Here is an 8,486-nt window from a genome sequence, read left to right on the forward strand (position 1 = left end):
AGATATATACGATTATTATTCCCAATGTACAGACAAAGGAGCTGAGTCACAGAGGGTATAAAGTATCTAAGTATCTAGCACTAGGTCATTCAGCTAGTAAATGGCAACTTGGTATTTGAACCCAGCCTCCAAGGCCATATGGAAAGTACCCCCCCCCCAACACACACCCAAAAAAAATCACTTTCCAGGAACTCAATGAGTTCCTGAAAGGCACATCTGATCTTCTTCCTAAACGAGCTGAGCCTAGGAGAAACATGGTCTACCCTGCAACGTGCCGCTCCCCACCCCCCTCCCCAGCCCTGGTGAGATGCCCCCAGCACAGCATGAGGGTGAGTACACGCTGTGAGGACAGAGACTAGGGTGAAACCAAGGCCCAAACTGTCATTGCACAACCGGTGGGGAGAAATCCAGAGGGTCAAGGCAGGAATGGGGAAGCCAAGGTGTGACGTTCAACCAGGCTGGGAAGCCAGGAGAGTCCTTGAGAGAGATGCCAACATGGCAGGAGCAGAAGGAGAGCCTGAAGCTGTCCAGAGGGCACTGGACGCTCCTGTGACTCCCCCACTGGGGCCTTTAAGCTGTCCATACTGGAACCTCCTGCTGTTAGTTCCCAAACTGACCCCGGAAACAGAAGACAAGGAGAGGCCAGAGGAAGAGGGAGGCCACTCCAGACTGCTAGGTGGCACTGTTAATAGACAAGGGAACTTACTTGTGAGGCTTGTCTTGGGCGGCTGCCAGATGATTGGATCTCCGCACCCACCTGCCAAATCTTAAAAGTTTATAAAGAGGCCTTAATTGGGTTCAGCTACGCATACGGTCCAGACGGTACTCTCGCCACGTTGCTCTCTCCAGGCTCTGTCCTTGGAACAGCTCCCACCGTGGGACAACCGTGTTCTAAACACTGGGTGTGAGGGGGCCTGAGGAGCCTCTGATTGCCCAGATCAACCAGCAGGCAGCTCCATTCTCTGGATGACCTTTTTTCAGCAAATGGGACAATTCAAAATGGGTTCCTTGGTCTGGGATTTTGTCCACTGTAAAAATGATACCAATCAACTAAATCACAACGCTATCCCATCAGTCATCTACACCTTAATATTACTAAACCTTGGATCTTTCTAAGAGCAGATGTTGAACAGGAGAGTGCCAAGGGAGCCTAAGAGCTGGCTAATAGGATAAAGGAGGTCAGCTGAGAGCTGTAAAGGGAACTGAAAGATGAGGGGGTGGTGTGTGTGGAAAAGAACTTCGCAATTTTGTGTAGGTCCAGACCAGAACTTAGCGTTTCCTTATTTTGTTTATTTTTAGCAAATTCGATGGCTTCACTCTTCCCCAAATTCCGGACACCTGTCCGGCCGGCAGTTTGCGTAGAGCTGGGCTTGCTTCCCACTTCTGGGCTTTGATCAAGCGTGGCCTTTCCCCCTCCCGTCCCCTGGCTAACTGCAGTGGTCTCTCCCAGCCGTGCTCCAGGCTGCTCTCCTTCGGGAAGCAATTCCAGGCCAACCTCGAGGAGTTAGCACCGAGGCTCCGCCCTCCCGTGCATTCCTGCTGTTCCCACAGCACCCAGGATGCCGCAAGCTACCGGCCCACATCCTCATCTTTCTCCACACTTGACTGTAAGACCTAGATCTGTGTCCCCTGGGTCTTCCGTTCAATGTCTGGGGGACACTGAATGAGTGCTTGCAGGATGCACCGTGCAGGAATCACACCTGCCTTCAGTGGCTCACCATTGGTCTCCTCAATGGTGTCCATGGTCTCCTCATCACCAGACTCAGTCTGCAGACGGATTCCTTCTCTTCCTCTACAAAGGGGCTCTGAGCACTCCGAGGTCCTCGTCCGTAAATTTGCCTTCCTCTGATGGCACTTCCTCCCTCATGCCTGCTAAGCTTTTTAAGATGGCAGGGACAGCAAGCAGGAGCCTGGCCACATGAACATACAAATGAAAAAACAAATTCTCTGTATAATTTGAAGATGAAGTAAAAATATACGGAGAGCCACAGTCTCTAAAACTTTTGGATGTTTTACTGGGCTTGCAGCTCTGGTTCACCAACAAAGCATATTTTTATATTTAGTTAAAGAGGAACAAACAAACTGGAGCCTTTGTGGCTTTGTCTACCCCACCCCACCTTCCATTTTTAGAAGCAAACTGAGGGCTAGGGAAGAAAATCAGAGTGCTCTTTTTCTCTGACTCATTTATTCTTCAGGATACCTGGGCAGGCCCACTCCATTAGGTAACTGCTTTTCTAGCCTCAAATTTTGCTTAGGGGTGATATCTAAGAGAGAGTAGCTGGTGGAAGAGAGTCAATCTTAGAACTATCTAGATCTGGCTCCCCACCATTGATTACTGGAATGATAATGGGAAATCACTTATCCTTTCTGCATCTCAATTTTCTTTCCTGTAAAGGCATAGAATGTACTGGATGATTTCTCAGACCTCATCTAATCCTGTAATTACGATTCTGAGATGAGCATTTCCTCGAACAGGTTGGCTTGCAAATGGGTGGTGCGTCTAAATGATTATGTATCAGGCAGCAACTAAAAAAAACTCATGGTGTCAAAAATATTGAATGACACTGGAAAGTCTCATATTTGTTTCTCTAGGGAGAAAGAAATGCTCTTTGCTCCTGTAGGGAGTTGCTGTTGTGTGGATTAGAACTATAATGGGGACATCTGCAGCCCTTTTGTCACTATGAGGAAAAAGCTCTCCCAATATTGAGATGTGTATGGAGGAAGTAGAAACAAGAGAGGGGAAAAGAGCCTTATTACATTAAGCTCTAGATTTAGCCCAAAGCAGTAATACTCCTGTATCTCACAGTTACATGAGCCAAAACACTCCCCTTCCTCCCCCTACTCTTTTTTAGCATAAGCCTACTTAAGATGTTTCCTATCAGTTGCAAGTGAAACAATACTAATATAGGGTATGCAGCCAAGTTTTGTAGGAAAAAATATTTATTCACAGAAAAATATTGGAAGAACAAAGCCCAAAATATTAATAGTTGTTATCGTGGGCATGAGATTATCTACGTACTTTTCAGCATTTTCTAAATTTTCCAAAATTATATATTACTGGCATAATTTTTAAATACTGTTTTGCTGCATGATTCCTTAAGAAACTGAGGAGACTTTCTGTGTTGTAGAGAATCTTTCCTCCTTGTTTTGACCCTTTCATTGGAGGTTGAGATTTTTTTTTTTTTTGAATGTTTATAATTTGAGAAAGAGAGAGGGAGAGACAGTGTGAGAGCAGGGGAGGGAGGGGCAGAGAGAGACAGCGACGGGATGTGAAGCCGGCTCTAGGCTCTGGGCTGTCAGCACAGAGCCTCACGTGGGGCTTGAACTCACGAACCGTGAGATCATGACCTGAGCTGAAGTCGGATGCTTAACTGATTGAGCCACCCAGGCGCCCCATGAGGTTGAGATTGGATACACTATTGATGTTTCTTGTGGAATAGGTCGTTGCTCAGGCCCTAAATTCTGTAATGGGGCAGGCCAACTTTCTGTAAAGGGCCACAGAGTAAATATTTGTGCGTTTGTGAGCTACAGACTCTTCACGGCAACTGCTCAGCTCTGCCATTGGGTCACGGACGCAGCCCTAGAGAACTTGTAAATACATGACCATGGCCGCGTTCCAATAAAACTTTATTTAGGGACACTGAAATTCAAATTTTATATAATGTTCACGTCACAGAATCTTATGCTTCTTTCTGTTACTTTTCAACCATTTATAAATGTAAAAGGCACGCTCAACTCACAAGCCTCACAAGGACAGGCGCTGGGCCACATTTGGCCTGTGAGATGTAATTTGCTGACTCCCTGCCCTACGACATTGGGATTCCTACCATTACACCAGTTGTTGCTGCCCTTGGAGTTTCCGTGGCCTTCCGAGTTGAGTTTCCATGAGGAACAATAATCCTGCAGTGTCTGGCATGGTTTTCCAGCAAACCTCGTGGGCTTGGGACTTGATGATGATGATGATGTCTGTGTCTCGCTGGGCATTTGTGTTCTTCCCTTTCACCGAGAGGCTTCGAGGAGACTTCCTGCTTTCTCACCCATGTTGGAGGCACACCCCCACGCCTCTGCTCAAGAAAGCAGCCATGTGGTGGTTCTTGGAATTGTCAAGCCCTACTTTGGAATCTGACCTTGAAGCTGACAGAACTTGAGAGGACTTTCTGCCGCCGGATTGGTTTTCTACTCCATAAAAAATCCCTAAATGGGAGAAGTTTGTGTCAGAAATATTAAGTAACGACCAGCCAATAGCAATTTCAATTTTTAAAAGAATATTCCGTGTGGGAACGTTTGCGAAATTTCATTTTCAGAAGGAAAGGAAAGGTAAAGGGGGGTTACTGTTGATTGCTATCTCGGTGTGTCAGTTAAGAATGTTTCCAGCTATGACTAACGACAAACTTAAATTACAGTGGCTAAAATGAATAAGAGTGTCAGGTCACAGGAAGTCCAGAGACAGGCATTGTTGCCTTGGTTCCGCTTCTCGACCCTGTGACTCTCGCGGTCCTTCCGACATGAAAGCTGTTGAGGCTCGAAGCATTGTGTTCAAATTCAGGGAAGGAAGAAGGGGAAGAGGCAGCACCAGCTACATTACCCTTCCCAGAAGCCCCCAGCAGACAACTCCTTAAGGGACATTGTAGAAAATGACGCCAAGCAGCTAATGACCCTGACCGCAGGGGAAGCTGGGGAAACATGATTTTTGGCTTTCTCAGTCTCTGTGCTGTGGTAGGTGGGGGGTTGAAGGGGTGGATGGCAATAGAGAAGGGAGTTAGGAAGATCTGTTAAGTTGGCATAACACATATATGGTGCTAAATAATTCCCAATGGCAGGCAAAGCTCTTTCACCCTACACCAGTGGGACGAGCCACTCAAGGAAGCGTGGACTTCCTCTGTCTCGTGCCCCGTGGTATCCCCAGCTCCTAGCACACTGCAATCGCTCAGTGAAAACTTGCAGAATGAATGGATGCGCCAATGACAAGAGCTCTTGGGAACTCATTGTTGATACGACCTATCCTTTTTTGGGCAACACACCGACAAAGAAGCCTTTGGTTCACTCATGCCCCTGCGAGCTTCAAGCACGGTTTAAAGCCGCACCATATGATAGAAGACCCTTACGCATAGCTCCACCCGCTGTCTCTGCCCATAATGTAAACCCTGCTGGAACTCTACCTGTTCACAAAGTGAGAGGAGGCGCCCTGTTTCTACCATCTTGCCCAGTTCAGAATGGAGCTTCTTTATGGCTACCTGGAGCCAGAAACCATGGGATGTATTCAGATAAAGAGGGTAAGATGAGGAAGGGAGTGTGGCTAATCCTCATCCAGCCCTTCCTCTGCTCCAGACACTATGCTGGGAATTTTATGTTTGGTTATTCACACTTTATTTGATGAGGAAGAGACGGCTCACACAATTAAGTGTAAGTCTTTGAGAAACATCATGGGTTAGAAAAAACAAGATTAAAAAGGAACTTAAAATGCCAAAAGCCAAAAACGGGTAGACAGTGGTTAACAGTGGCAAACTGCCCGAGTGCATTAATTGTCACTTCTAACCTCAAGTGACCAGAGGAATTAAAAAAGAAGGACACATCAAATCAAAGAAATACCAGTAGGCAAAAAAAAAAAAAAAAGAAAAAAGAAAAAAGAAAAAGAAAAAGAAAAAGAAAAAGAGAAAAGAAAAGAAAAGAAAAGAAAAGAAAAGAAGAGAAAAGAAAATTACATCACATTTTTGGGTTAGAAAGGGTAGATGGAGAAAGATTACTGAACAGATGCCCACTATAGAGAAAACCAAGAAGAAGAATAGCTACTAATAATCTTGGCAATATGTATCAGTTGGTTATTGATTGATAATTATACTGATTATTAACACATTATGTTGATTGATTATATTATCTCAGGGCTTTGTGTGCATCATCCCACTTAATCCTCACCAAAGCCTCACAAAGTAGGTGAGATTATTATCCGTCTTTTACAGATGAGGAAACTGAGTCACAGAGCTATAACAAGATGCTTTGAAATTGGATCAGAGGATAAGAAAGAATTCATGGAAATCAAAAACGTGATAATCCATATAAAACATTCAACAATGCCTGACCTGATTAAAAATGTAATCAATGTTTAATTATTGTAGGGACCACTTACTTTATGGTTCTACTTTGCTTTTCCATTGTTGTTTTACGATCTACACCTAGGTAGGTGCAAGGCAGAGCACCCTTTATAATATAAGGTCTCATTGGACAAGAGTGTAAGATTTTAGAACCCTGGGTTATAGCACCAATTCTATTCTAGATCCCTCCTTTGAAGGGAATGGACAATGAAGAGAGGCCAATCAATTTTCCTTGGCTCATTCAACCACTTGGGAGAGAGCACCCAATCCTAACCACTAGACCACCAGAGAGGTTTCTTCAACCACTTGGTAGGTACAGCCAAGAATGAAGCTCTGGTCCTCTGGCCCCCAAGTTAATGGCTCTCCATCTGTCTTTTCTTGGTTCAGCACTACAGTGGACACCTGCTCGGATGGGTAGGCTGGGCTCCTTTAAGGGAACACCCACCTCTCCTGGGTTCCATGTTGTCTTAAAGGGGACACAATCACAAGGCCATTAGAGCACCCTCATCTCTTCTGGTCAACAAGGGGTCAGTGACCCACACAAAGCCAATTGAAGACTTCCCTGGGTTTGGAATATGGACATTAGAATAAAGAAGTCACTGTCCACTAGGGCTAGTATCGGAGAGGGGGAAAATATTTTTCCTTCACTCATCTTAGGTTCGCCAGCTGGGGTCCTATAAATCAGACAGGCAAAAGACAGATTAACATGAGAAAAACAAACATATTTATTCAAATATGTATGGCCAACACACATGGGAACACTCAGTGATGAGTAACCCAAGGAGGAGGTTAGGATTTGGGCTTATGTACCATCTGAGGCTCAACAGAGGGAAAGGGGGTTGGGGCTTCTGGGCAAGGGAGGCAAATTATAGAAAGGTGACCAGGAAAAGTATGACAGAAAAGGGTGGTTTAGTGAGGTTTGTTATACAGATTTAAGTTAGTGCCTTCTTCATTGGTAAGAGTTGTTAAGATCCACCTCCTCCTGGTACTTGAGAGAGATACCTCTTGACAAATGGAAATGTCCTTTGTAAATGTACATTTCCTTTACAAAAGGACACCTTGGGCCCCATTTCTGGAGCTTTTCCTGCATCTGCTGACTCTCAAAGGTCTTTAGCTCAAAATAATCTATATGTCAAAGACGCATATTTTGAGGTGGCATATTCTGGTACCTTCATTTGTTAGGATCTGCGGCAAGGGTGGCTTTATACAACCATTTATTGTATAAAGTGTGACCTGAGGACAACCCAGACAATAGAAAGAGACAGAGAGCCTTGATAACACCACTGAGTGTGGCTGAGGGAAGTCCCTAGATGACAGCTGTGCAGCCAGTCTAGAGATCAATCGGTTTAGTGGGGACAGGAAACCAGAGAATTCCGGAAGGGAAGGCTCCAGGGAGAAAACAGGGATTGGTTGTGTATTAATGCATTTGAGCATCTGGAAAATAATATAGTAGGCACCCGGTAGAGCTGATGGCACACTTGGAAAAAGAGTATGTTTGGCACATAAAAAAACCAAGCAAGTGAACAAAGTAAGGCAATGAACTCCAGGAAGAACAAACAGTTGTACAAGAAGGGAAACATCTGTTACATCACACTCCTTGGCTCAGCAATGAACAATACCGACATAGTCGTAATAGGGTTTAAAAAATTGGGACAATACCATATTGGTAGAATCGGGGGGGGGGGAGATAAAAATGTGGGAGGGAGCAACAGACACACATTTTCATCTATTGTAACAGGAAGTCAAAAGATAATGTCTAAAATGATAAACAGCAGAAAAAGCATATTATTTAGAAATGTGAAAGAAATACCAGAAGCTCTAGGACAAGAGTTGAAATTTTAGAGTAAGAAGCTTGGGAGTTTTGCCGTTGTTAAAAGCTTTTATTGTATAGTAAATACACATGTCGTGTTAAAAAGAAAGCCATAGACCCAAAATGGCGTCACTTCTGTTGGGCCATGTCATGAAACTGGGGCTTAATACCAACCTAATCACAATTTCAACCTCCCCCAGAAATGTAGTTGTAACTGGTCAGTCAGGAATTTTCTGGTCAGCACCAGTAGGCTAACCTGTCATATGGACACTCCCCATCCCCCAAAGGAAGAAGTATCCACCTAATAAGACCCTTATGTCCCAAAGGAAGGTGACCTCGCCCAAAATAATCCTTCTTTCCGTCCACAACTTCCTTGTCCTGCCTTTCCCTTTCTGTAGCCCTTTGGAGCTCCCCACTACTTGCTAGATAAGATGCTGCCCGATTCATGAAATGCAAATAAAGTCGTTAGATCTTCAAATTTACTTGGTTGAATTTGTTTTTTCAACAACAGAAAAAAATGTGTATTTACAGACAACCATATGTTCTACTATTTTATATATATATATATAGGGAATATATGTAAATAT

Source organism: Prionailurus viverrinus, chromosome A1 (assembly GCF_022837055.1).
Source record: "Prionailurus viverrinus isolate Anna chromosome A1, UM_Priviv_1.0, whole genome shotgun sequence".
NCBI classification, from domain to species: domain Eukaryota; kingdom Metazoa; phylum Chordata; class Mammalia; order Carnivora; family Felidae; genus Prionailurus; species Prionailurus viverrinus.